The following is a 13,134-nucleotide window of genomic DNA, read 5'->3' as shown; positions in this document are numbered from 1 at the left end:
CCCAGGGCACAGCACAGAGACAGCAGACTGAAATGCACCCCCAGACTTCCTGTGAAAGAGACCTATTAGCTTATCTTCATAGCTGTGGCCTGAGAAGCAGACTCCTAACTAAACACATCTAAGGGCTGATTATAACCCTCTCCAGAGATCACGGAGGCCAGTGGGTGTCATCCTCACACTCTCCCTCTGTCCTGCCCGACACCACCAGCATCTCCAGGAAAAGAGCTTGTGTATACGTGTGGTGCCCCAACTTTTGTGGCTGTGCTACATCCCTTGATAGCCTGAGTCTGGTGGCCAGCAAGGCCTGTGTTCATGGGGCTTGTGTTCTTGTGTTAATGGGACAGCTGCAAACAAAGAAACTTAACTAGCTGTTACCTCAGGGCTCAGTGCAAAGAGAGCAGACAGAAATGCCCATCTGCCCCTGAAAGAGCTATATTTGCACATTTGAAAAGCTGCTGCCTGAGGGCCTAGCTTTCAATTAGCCTGCACCTAGGTGCTGACTGAGATCCACCCTTTTTGGGACACCAACAGGTCTTTGCACACCCTCAGCTACCAGAAGCCACTAAGAATAAAGCAGGCTGCTTGAACAATCACAAAGATTTGAGACAACCAAGAGCTAGAGCAGGGTGGAACAATAAGGTTCACCTCCTACACAAGGCTGCTTCTTTAAGACTGGGAGAGGTGACTGTTTCAGCTAATGCATAGAAAAATAACACAGACTGTCAAGGAAAATGAATAAACAAAAGGAATATGTTCCAAACAAAAGAACAAGATAAAACCTCAGAAAAACCCTTAATGAAACAGAGATAAGTGAAAATTTACCTAGTAAAGAGTTCAAAGATACAATCATAAAGATGCTCACCAAATATATATGCACCCAACATAGTGTTTGCCTTACGTATTGAGGTGCTCCTAACAGCCATAAAAGGGGAAACTGACAGTAACACAATGATAGTGGGGCACTTTAACAACCTGCTTTCACCAATGGACACATCAGACAGAAAAATCAATAAGGAAACACAGGCCTTAAATGACATTTTAAGCCAGATGGACTTAATTGATATTTATAGAGCATACATTCCAAAAGCAGCAGAATACATATTCTTCTTAAGTGGACACGGAACATTCTCCAGGACAAATCAAATACTGGGTCACAAATCAAGCCTCAGTAAATTTAAGAAAACTGAAATCATATCAAGGATCTTTTCGGACCAAAACACTATGAGATTAGAAATAAATTACAGGAAAAAGAATGTAAAAAACACAAACACGTGGAGACTAAAACAATAATATTACTAAACAACCAACGGATCACCAAAAAAATCAAAGAGAAAATCAAAAAATACCTAGAGACAAATGAAAATGAAACATGATGATCCAAAATCTACGGGACACAGCAAAAGCAGTTCTAGTAAGGAAGTTTATAGCAATACAATATTATCTCAGGAAACAAGAAAAATCTCAAAGAAACAAGCTAACCTTATACCTAAAGAAACTAGAGAAAGAAGAGCAAACAAAACCCAAAGTTAGTAGAAGGAAAGAAATCATAAAGATCAGAGTGGAAATAAATGAAATAGAGATGCAGAAAACAATAGAAAAGATAAGTGAAACTAAAAGCTGGTTCTTTGAAAAGATAAACAAAATTCACAAACCTTTATCCAGGCTCATCAAGAAAAAAAGGGAGAGGGCTCAAATCAATAAAGTCAGAGATGAAAAAGGAGAAGTTACAACTGACACCACAGAAATAAAAAGGATCATAAGAGACTACTACAAGCAACCCTGGACAAATTCTTAGAAACATACATCCTTCCAAGACTAAACCAGGAAGAAATAGAAAACATGAAGAGACCAATCACAAGTACTGAAATTGAAACTGTGATTTAAAAACTTCCAACAGGGACTTCCCTGGTGGTGCAGTGGTTAACAATCCACCGGCCAATTCAGGGTACACGGGTTCAAGCCCTTGTCCAGGAAGATCCCACACGCTGCGAAGCAACTAAGCCCGTGTGCCACAAATATCTGAGCCTGCACTCTAGAGCCCATGAGCCACAACTACCGAGTCTACATTACTGAAGCCTGCACACCTAGAGCCCATGCTCTGCAACAAGAGAAGCCACCACAATGAGAAGCCCATGCACCTCAACAGAGAGTAGCCCCCACTCAACACAATTAGAGAAAGCCCGCGGGCAGCAATGAAGACCCAACGCAGCCAAAAATAAACAAATAAATCAAATTGATTCTTTAAAAAAAAATTGGAAAAATTTTTTAAAAATAAAAACTTCCAACAAACAAGAGTCCAGGACCAGATGGCTTCACAGGTGATATTTATCAAACATTTAGAGAAGAGCTAACACATATCCTTCTGAAACTCTTCTAAAAAAACTGCAGAGGGGGGCTTCCCTGGTGGCACAGTGGTTAAGAATCCACCTGCCAATGCAGGAGACACGTGTTTGAGCCCTGATCCGGGAAGATCCCACATGCCGCGGAGCAACTAAGCCTGTGCACCACAACTACCGAGCCTGCTCTCTAGAGCCCATGCTCTGCAACAAGAGAAGCCACCACAGTGAGAAGCCTGTGCACTGCAACAAAGAGTAGCCCGTGCTCGCCGCAACTAGAGAAAGCCTGCACGCAGCAACGAAGACCCAATGCAGCCAAAAATAAGTAAAGAAATAAATTTATTAAAAAAAAAAAACAACTGCAGAGGAAGGAACACTCCCAAACTCATTCTATGAGGCCACCATCACCCTATACCAAAAGCAGACAAAGATACCACAAAAAAAAGAAAATTACAGGCCAATATCACTGAGGAACATAGATGCAAAAATCCTCAAAAACTACTAGCAAACCAAATCCAACAATACATTAAAAGGACCATACACCATGATCAAGTGAGATTTACCCCAGGGATGCAAGGATTTTTCAATATCCGTAAACCAATCAGTGTGATACACATTAGCAAATTGAAGAATAAAAACCATATGATCATCTCAATAGATGCAGGAAAAGCTTTTGACAAAGTTCAACACCAATTTATGATAAAAACTCTCCAGAAAGTGGGCATAGAGGGAACATACCTCAACATAATAAAGGCCATATACGACAAACCCACAGCAAACATCATTCTCAATGGTGAAAAGCTGAAAGTATTTCCTCTAAAGATCAGGAACAAGACAAGGGTGTCCACTCTCACCATCTTTTTTTTTTTTTTTTTTTTGGCTGCGTTGGGTCTTTGTTACTGCACGCAGACTTTCTCCAGTTGTGGCAAGCGGGGACTACTCTTTGTTGTGGTGCGCAGGCTCATTGTGGCGGTTTCTCTTGTTGCACAGCACAGGCTCCAGGCATGCGGGCTTCAGTAGTTGTGGTGCGGGCTCAGTAGTTGTGGCTCACAGGCGCTAGAGCACAGGTTCAGTAGTTGTGGTTCATGGGCTTAGCTGCTCCATGGCATGTGGAATATTCCTGGACCAGGGCGCAAACCCGTGATCCCTGTATTGGCAGGTGGGTTCTTAACCACTGACCCACCAGGGAAGTCCCATCACCACTTTCATTCAACATAGTTTTGGAAGTCCTAGCCACAGTAATCAGGGAAGAAAAAGAAATAAAAGGAATCCAAATTGGAAAGGAAGAAGTAAAACTATCACCTTTTACAGATGATATGATACTATACATACAAAATCCTCAAGATGCTACCAGAAAACTACTAGAGCTCATCAATGAATTCAGTAAAGTTGCAATATACAAAATTAATACACAGAAAATCTCTTGCATTCCTATACCCTAAAAATGAAAGATCAGAAAGAGAAATTAAGGAAACAATCCCATTTACCATTGCATCAAAGAGAATAAAATACCTAGGAATAAACATACCTAAGGAAGCAAAAGACCTGGACTCAGAAAACTATAAGACCCTGATGAAAGAAATGGAAGATGACACAAACAGATGGAGAGATATACCATGTTCTTGGATCAGAATACTCAATATTGTGAAAATAACTATACTACCCAAAGCAATATATAGGTTCAATGCAATCCCTATCAAACTACCAATGGCATTTTTCACACACTAGAACAAAAAAATTTTACCATTTATATGGGAACACAAAAGACCCCGAATAGTCAACCAATCTTGAGAAAGAAAAATGCAGCTGGAGTAATCAGGCTCCCTGACTTCACACTATATTACAAATCTACAGTAATCAAAGCAGTATGGTAGTGGCACAAAAACAGAAATACAGATCAATGGAACAGGATAGAAACTCCAGAGATAAACTCACGCACCTATGGTCAACTGATCTATGACAAAGAAGGCAAGAATATACAGTGGAGAAAAGACAGTCTCTTCAATAAGTGGTGCTGGGAAAACTGGACAGCTGCATGTAAAAGAATGAAATTAGAACACTCCCTAACACCATACACAAAAATAAACTCAAAAAAGGTTAAAGATCTAAATGTAAGACTGAATATTATAAAACTGTTAGAGGAAAACATAGGCAGAACACTCTCTGACATAAATAGCAGCATTATCTCTTTGGAGCCACCTCCTAATGAAAATAAAAACAAAAATAAATAAATGGGACCTAATGAAACTTAAAAGCTTTTGCACATCAAAGGAAACCATAAACAAAACGAAAAGTCAACCTACAGAATGGGAGACAATATTTGCAAATGATGCAACTGACAACGGCTTGATTTCCAAAATTTACAAACAACTCATGCAATTCAATATCAAAAAACCAAACAACTCAATCAAAAAATGGGCGGAAGATCTAAATAGACACTTCTCCAAAGAAGACATACAGATGGCCAAAAAGCATATGAAAATTGCTCAACATCACTAATTATCAGAAATGTAAATCAAAACTACAATGAGGTTATCACCTCACACCGGTCAGAATGGCCTTCATCAAAAAGTGTACAAACAGGGAGACCTTCAAGATGGCGGAGGAGTAAGACGTGGAGATCACCTTCCTCCCCACAAATACATCAGAAATACATCTACATGTGTAACAACTCCTACAGAACACCTACTGAATGCTGGCAGAAGACCTCAGACTTCCCAAAAGGCAAGAAACTCCCCATGTAGCTGGGTAGGGCAAAAGAAAAAAGAAAAGACAGAGACAAAAAAATAGGGACAGGACCTGCACCTCTGAGAGGGAGCTGTGAAGGAGGAAAAGTTTCCACACACTAGGAAGCCCCTTCACTGGAGGAGACGGGGCGGGGGAGAAGCTTCAGAGCCACAGAGGAGAGCACAGCAATAGGGGTGCAGAGGGCAAAGCAGAGAGATTCCTGCACAGAGAGAGGATCGGTGCCGACCAGCACTCACCAGCCCGAGAGGCCTGTCTGCTCACCCGCTGGGGTGGGTGGGGGCTGGGAGCTGAGGCTCAGGCTTGGGAGGTCAGAGCCCAGGAAGAGGACTGGGGTTGGCTGCGTGAACACAGCCTGAAGGGGGCTACTCCACCACAGCTAGCCGGGAGGGAGTCAGGGAAAAAATCTGGACCTGCCTAAGAGGCAAGACAACATTGTTTCGGGGTGCATGAGAGGATTCAGAGCACTGCCTAAACAAGCTCCAGAGACAGGCGCGAACCGCAGCTATGAGCTCAGGCCCCAGAGACGGGCATGAAACACTAAGGCTGCTGCTGCAGCCCCCAAGAAGCCTGTGTGCAAGCACAGGTCACTATCCACACATCCCCTCCCGGGAGCCTGTGCAGCCCACCACTGCCAGGGTCCCGTGATCCAGGGAAAACTTCCCCGGGAGAACACACGGCGTGCCTCACGCTGGTGCAACGTCACGCCGGCCTCTGCCGCTGCAGGCTCACCCCGCATTCCGTACCCCTCCCGCCCCTCGGCCTGAGTGAGCCAGAGCCCCCGAATCAGCTGCTCCTTTAATCCCGTCCTGTCTGAGCGAAGAACAGACGCCCTCAGGCGACCTACACGTAGAGGTGGGGCCAATCCAAAGCTGAACCCCAGGAGCTGTGCGAACAAAGAAGAGAAAGGGAAAACCCACCCAGCAGCCTCAGGAGCAGCGGATTAAAGCTCCACAATCAACTTGATGTGCCCTGCATCTGTGGAATACCTGAATAGACAACAAATCATCCCAAAATTGAGGCAGTGGACTTTGGGAGCAACTGTAGACTTGGGGTCTGCTTTCTGCATCTAATTTGTTTCTGGTCTTATATTTATCTTAGTTTAGTATTTAGAGTTTATTATCATTGGTAGATTTCTTTATTAATTTGGTTGCTCTCTTCCTTTTTCTTTTTTTTTTATGTATAGATATATTTTCTTTCTCTTTTTTTGAGTGTGTATGTGTACGCTTCTTTGTATGATTTTTGTCTGTATAGCACTGCTTTACCATTTCTCCAAGGGTTCTGTCTGTCCATTTTATGTTTGTTTATTTGTTTTCTGTATAGTTTTTAGTGCTTGCTATTGTTGGTGGATTTGTTTTTTGATTTGGTTGCTCTCTTATTTCTTTCTTTTCCTTTTTTATTACGTTTTAATCTTTTTATTTTTAATAATTTTTTTTATTTTAATAACTTTTTCTTTCTTTCTTTTTTTTTTTTCTCCCTTTTCTTCTGAACCGTGTGGCTGACAGGGTCTTGGTGCTCCGGCCAGGTGTCAGGCCTGTGCCTCTGAGGTGGGAGAGCCGAGTTCAAGAAATTGGTCCACCAGAGACCTCCCGGCTCCACGTAGTATCAAACAGTGTAAGCTCTCCAAGAGATCTCCATCTCAATGCTAAGAACAAGCTCCACTCAATGACCAGCAAGCTACATGCTGGACACCCTATGCCAAACAACTAGCAAGTCAGGAACACAACCCCACCCATTAGCAGAGAGACTGCCTAAAATCATAATAAGGTTGCAGACACCCCAAAACACACCACCGGACATGGTCCTGCCCACCAGAAAGACAAGATCCAGCCTCATCCTCCAGAACACAGGCACCGGTCCCCTCCACCTACAAAACCCACTGAACCAACTTTAGCCACTGGGGGCAGACACCAAAAACAACAGGAATTATGAACCTGCAACCTGCGAAAAGGAGACCCCAAACACAGTAAGATAAGCAAAATGAGAAGACAGAGAAACACAGCAGATGAAGGAGCAAGATAAAAACCCAGCAGACCAAACAAATGAAGAGGAAATAGGCAGTCTACCTGAAAAAGAATTCAGAGTAATGATAGTAAAGATGATCCAAAATCTTGGAAATAGAACGGAGAAACTACAAGAAACGTTTAACAAGGACCTAGAAGAACTGAAGAGCAAACAAACAATGATGAACAACACAATAAATGAAATTAAAAGTTCTCTAGGAATCAATAGCAGAATAACTGAGGCAGAAGAACAGACAAGTGACCTGGAAGATAAAACAGTGGAAATAATTACTAAGGAGCAGAATAAAGAAAAAAGAATGAAAAGAATTAAGGACAGTCTCAGAGACCTCTGGGACAACATTAAATGCACCAACATTCGAATTGTAGGGGTCCCAGAAGAAGAAGAGAAAAAGAAAGCGACTGAGAAAATATTTGAAGAGATTGTAGTTGAAAACTTCCCTAACATGGGAAAGGAAATAGTCAATCAAGTCCAGGAAGTGCAGAGAGTCCCATACAGGAGAAATCCAAGGAGAAACATGCCAAGACATATATTAATCAAACTATCAAAAATTAAACACAAAGAAAAAAATATTAAAAGCAGCAAGGGAAAAGCAACAAATAACATACAAGGGAATCCCCATAAGGTAAGAGCTGATCTTTCAGCAGAAACTCTGCAAGCCAGAAGGGTGTAGCAGGACATATTTAAAGGGATGAAAGGGCAGAACCTACAACCAAGATTACTCTATCCAGCAAGGATCTCATTCAGATTTGATGGAGAAATGAAAAGCTTTACAGACAAGCAAAAGCTAAGAGAAATCAGCACCACCAAAACAGCTTTACAACAAATGCTAAAGGAAATCTCTAGGCAGGATACACAAGAAAAGGAAAAGACCTATGATAACAAACCCAAAAGAATTAAGAAAATGGTAATAGGGACATACATATCAATAATTACCTTAAATGTAAATGGATTAATTGCTCCAACCAAAAGACATAGACTGGCTGAATGGATATAAAAACAAGACCCATATGTATGCTGTCTACAAGAGACCCACTTCAGACCTAGGGACACATACAGACTGAAAGTGAGGGGATGGAAAAAGATATTCCATGCAAATGGAAATCAAAGAAAGCTGGAGTACCAATTCTCATATCACACAAAATAGACTTTAAAATAAAGACTATTCCAAGAGACAAAGAAGGACACTACCTAATGATCAAAGGTGAATCCAAGAAGATACAACAATTGTAAATATTTATGCACCCAACATAGCAGCACCTCAATACATAAGGCAAATGCTAACAGCCATAAAAGGGGAAATGGACAGTAACACAATCATAGTAGGGGACTTTAATACCCCACTTTCACCAATGGACAGATCATCCAAAATGAAAATAAATAAGGAAACACAAGCTTTGAATGACACATTAAACAAGATGAACTTAACTGATATTTATAGGACATTCCATCCAAAAACAACAGAATACACTTTTTTTCAAGTGCTCATGGAACATCCTCCAGGATAGATCATATCTTGAGTTACAAATCAAGCCTTGGTAAACTTAAGAAAACTGAAATCGTATCAAGTATCTTTTCCAACCACTACAATACTAGCCTAGGTATCAATTACGGAAAAAAATCTGTAAAAAATACAAACACATGGAGGCTAAACAATACACTACTAAATAACCAAGAGATCACTGAAGAAATCAAAGAGGAAATCAAATACCTAGAAACAAATGACAATGAAAACACGATGACCCAAAACCTATGGGATGCAGCAACAGCAGTTCTAAGTGGGAAGTTTATAGCAATACAATCCTACCTCAGGAAACAAGAAACATCTCAAATAAACAACCTAACCTTATACCTAAAGCAATTAGACAAAAAAGAACAAAAAAACCCCAAAGTTAGCAGAAGGAAAGAAACCATAAAGACCAGATCAGAAGTAAATGAAAAAGAAATGAAGGAAACAATAGCAAAGATCAATAAAACTAAACACTGGTTCTTTGAAAAAATAAACAAAATTAATAAACCATTAGCCAGACTCATCAAGAAAAAAAGGGAGAAGACTCAAATCAATAGAATTAGAAATGAAAAAGGAGAAGTAACAACTGACACTGCAGAAGTACAAAGGATCATGAGAGATTACTACAAGCAACTCTATGCCAATAAAATGGACAACCTGGAAGAAATGGACAAATTCTTAAAAAAGCACAGTCTTCTGACACTGAACCAGGAAGAAATAGAAAATATAAACAGACCAATCACAAGCACTGAAATTGAGACTGTGATTTAAAATCTTCCACCAAAAAAAGAGCCCAGGACCAGATGGCTTCACAGGCGAATTCTATCAAACATTTAGAGAAGAGCTAACACCTATCCTTCTCAAACTCTTCCAAAATATAGCAGAGGGAGGAACACTCCCAAACTCATTCTACGAGGCCACCATCACCCTGATAGCAAAACCAGACAAGGATGTCACAAAGAAAGAAAACTACAGGCCAATATCACTGATGAACATAGATGCAAAAATCCTCAACAGAATACTAGCAAACAGAATCCAACAGCACACTAAAAGGATCATACACCATGATCAAGTGGGGTTTATCCCAGGAATGCAAGGATTCTTCAACATATGCAAATCAATCAATGTGATACACCACATTAAATAATTAAAGAAGAAAAACCATATAATCATCTCAAAAGATGCAGAAAAAGCTTTTGACAAAATTCAACACCTATTTATAATAAAAACCCTCCAGAAAGCAGGCATAGAGGGAAGTTACCTCAACATAACAAAGGCCATATATGAGAAACCCACAGACAACATCGTTCTCAATGGTGAAACTCTGAAACCATTTCCACTCAGATCAGGAAAAAAAACAACGGTGTCCACTCTCAACACTATTATTCAACATCATTTTGGAAGTTTTAGTCACAGCAATCAGAGAAGAAAAAGAAATAAAAGGAATCCAAATCGGAAAAGAAGAAGTACAGCTGTCACTGTTTGCAGATGACATAATACTATACCTAGAGAACCCAAAGATGCTACCAGAAAACTACTAGAGCTAATCAATGAATTTGGTAAAGTAGCAGGATATAAAATTAATGCACAGAAATCTCTTGCATTCCTATACACTAATGATGAAAAATCTGAAAGAGAAATTAAGGAAACACTCCCATTTACCATTGCGACAAAAAGAATAAAATACCTAGGAATAAATCTACCTAAGGAGACAAAAGACCTGTATGCAGAAAACTGTAAGACGCTGATGAAAGAAATTAAACATGATACAAACACATGGAGAGATATACCATGTTCTTGGATTGGAAGAATCAACACTGTGAAAATGACTATACTACCCAAAGCAATCTACGCATTCAATGCCACCCCTATCAAACCACCAATGGCATTTTTCCCAGAACTAGAAAAAAAATTTCACAATTTGTATGGAAACACAAAAGACCCTGAATAGCCAAAGCAATCTTGAGAAAGAAAAACGGAGCTGGAGTAAGCAGGCTCCTGGTTACTACAAAGCTACAGTAATCAAGACAGTATGGTACTGGCACAAAAACAGAAAGATAGATCAATGGAACAGGATAGAAAGCCCAGAGATAAACCCACACACATATATTATTTTTGATCACCTTATTTTTGATAATGGAGGCTAGAATATACAATGGAGAAAAAACAGCCTCTTCAATAAGTGGTGCTGGGAAAACTGGACAGCTACATGTAAAAGAATGAAATTAGAACACTCCCTAACAGCAAACATGAAAATAAACTCAAAATGGATTAAAAACCTAAATGTAAGGCCAGACACTATCAAACTCTCAGAGGAAAACATAGGCAGAACACCCTATGATATAAATTACAGCAAGATCCTTTTTGACCCACCTCCTAGAGAAATGGAAATAAAAACAAATAAATGGGACCTAATGAAACTTAAAAGCTTTTGCAAAGCAAAGGAAACCATAAACAAGATGAAAAGACAACCCTCAGAATGGGAGAAAATATTTGCAAATGAAGCAACTGACAGGATTAATATCCAAAAGTTACAAGCAGCTCATGCAACTCAATATCAAAAAAACAAACAACCCAATCCAAAAATGGGCAGAAGACCTAAACAGACATTTCTCCAAAGAAGATATGCAGATTGCCAACAAACACATACAAGGATGCTCAACATCACTAATCATTAGAGAAATGCAAATCAAAACTACAATGAGATATCATCTCACACCAGTCAGAATGGCCATCATCAAAAAATCTACAAAGAATAAATGCTGGAGAGGGTGTGGAGAAAAGGGAACCCTCTTGCACTGTTGGTGGGAATGTAAATTGATACAGCCACTATGGAGAACAGTATGGAGGTTCATTAATAAACTAAAAATAGAACTACCATACAACCCAGCAATCCCACTACTGGGCATATACCCTGAGAAAACCATAATTCAAAAAGAGTCATGTACCAAAATGTTCATTGCAGCTGTTTACAATAGCCAGGACATGGAAGCAACCTAACTGTCTATCGACAGATGAATGGATAAAGAAGATGTGGCACATATACACAATGGAATATTATTCAGCCATAAAAAGAAATGAAATTGAGTTATTTGTAGTGAGGTGGATGGACATAGAGTCTGTCATACAGAGTGTAGTCAGAAAGAGAAAAACAAATACCGTATGCTAACACATATATATGGAATCTAAAAAAAAAATTGTTCTGAAGAACCTGGGGGCAGGACAGGAATAAAGACACAGACGTAGAGAATGGACTTGAGGATACTGGGAGGGGGAAGGATAAGCTGGGACGAAGTGAGAGAGTGGCATGCATATACATACACTACCAAATGTGAAATAGACAGCTAGTGGGATGCAGGTGCATAACATAGGGAGATAAGCTCAGTGCTTTGTGACCCCCTAGAGGGGTGGGATAGGGAGGGTGGGAGGGAGACGCAAGAGGGAGGAGATATGGGGATATATGTATATGTATAGCTGATTCACTTTGTTATGAAGCAGAAACTCACACACCATTGTAAAGCAATTATACTCCAATAAAGATGTTAGAAAAAAAAGTCTACAAATAAATGCTGGAGAGGGTGTGGAGAAAGGGATCCCTCCTGTACTGTTGGTGGGAATGTAAACTGGTACAACCATTATGCAGAACAGTATGGAGGCTCCTTAGAAAACTAAGAACAGAACTACTGTATGGACCAGCAATCGCACTCCTGCGCATATACCCAGAAAAAAACCATAATTCAAAAAGATACATGCACTCCAATATTCACTGCAGCACTGTTTACAATAGCCAAGACATAGAAGCAAACTAAGTGTCCATCGACAGATGAATGGATAAAGAAGTGGTACATATATACAATGGAATATTACTCAGCCATAAAAAAGAATGAAATAATGCCATTTGCAACAACATGGAGATTATCATATTAAGTGCAGTAAGTCAGAGAAAGACAAACATCATATGATATCACGTCTATGTGGAATCTGAAAGAATGATACAAACAAACTTATTTACAAAACAGAAACTGATTCGCACTTACAAAACAAACTTATGGTTACCAAAACAGAAACGTGCAGGGTGGATAAATTAGGAGTTGGAAGTAACATGTACACACTGTTATATATAAAATAGATAATCAACAAGGACCTACTCAATACTCTGTAATAACTTATGTGGAAAAAGAATGGATATATATATAACTGAATCACTTTGCTGTACACCTGAAACTAACACAACACTGTAAATCAAGTATACTCCAACATAAAATAATGTTTTAATTAAAATAAAGATACCAAGCAGAAAATATATTTCAAGAATAAACTGAAGAAACAGAGCGGGGCAAGTGAACAGGCCATGACAAAGGATGCCATTTTAGTCAAGGAGTTCAGCAAGGACTTAAGGGAATTAGCATTTGAACAAAGGCCTGAACCTGGCAGGACTGACTGGAGTAGACTAGATGGTTCAGCGCAGGTGAGGCCATCCGAGGTGCTGAGCAGGGAAAGAACAGGGTCAGATCCAACAAC

This window comes from Monodon monoceros, unplaced genomic scaffold (assembly GCF_005190385.1).
Source record: "Monodon monoceros isolate NGI ecotype Baffin Bay Population unplaced genomic scaffold, NGI_Narwhal_1 Super_Scaffold_15, whole genome shotgun sequence".
Classification (NCBI taxonomy): Eukaryota; Metazoa; Chordata; class Mammalia; order Artiodactyla; family Monodontidae; genus Monodon; species Monodon monoceros.
Note: the sequence above shows the minus strand (reverse complement) of the source record.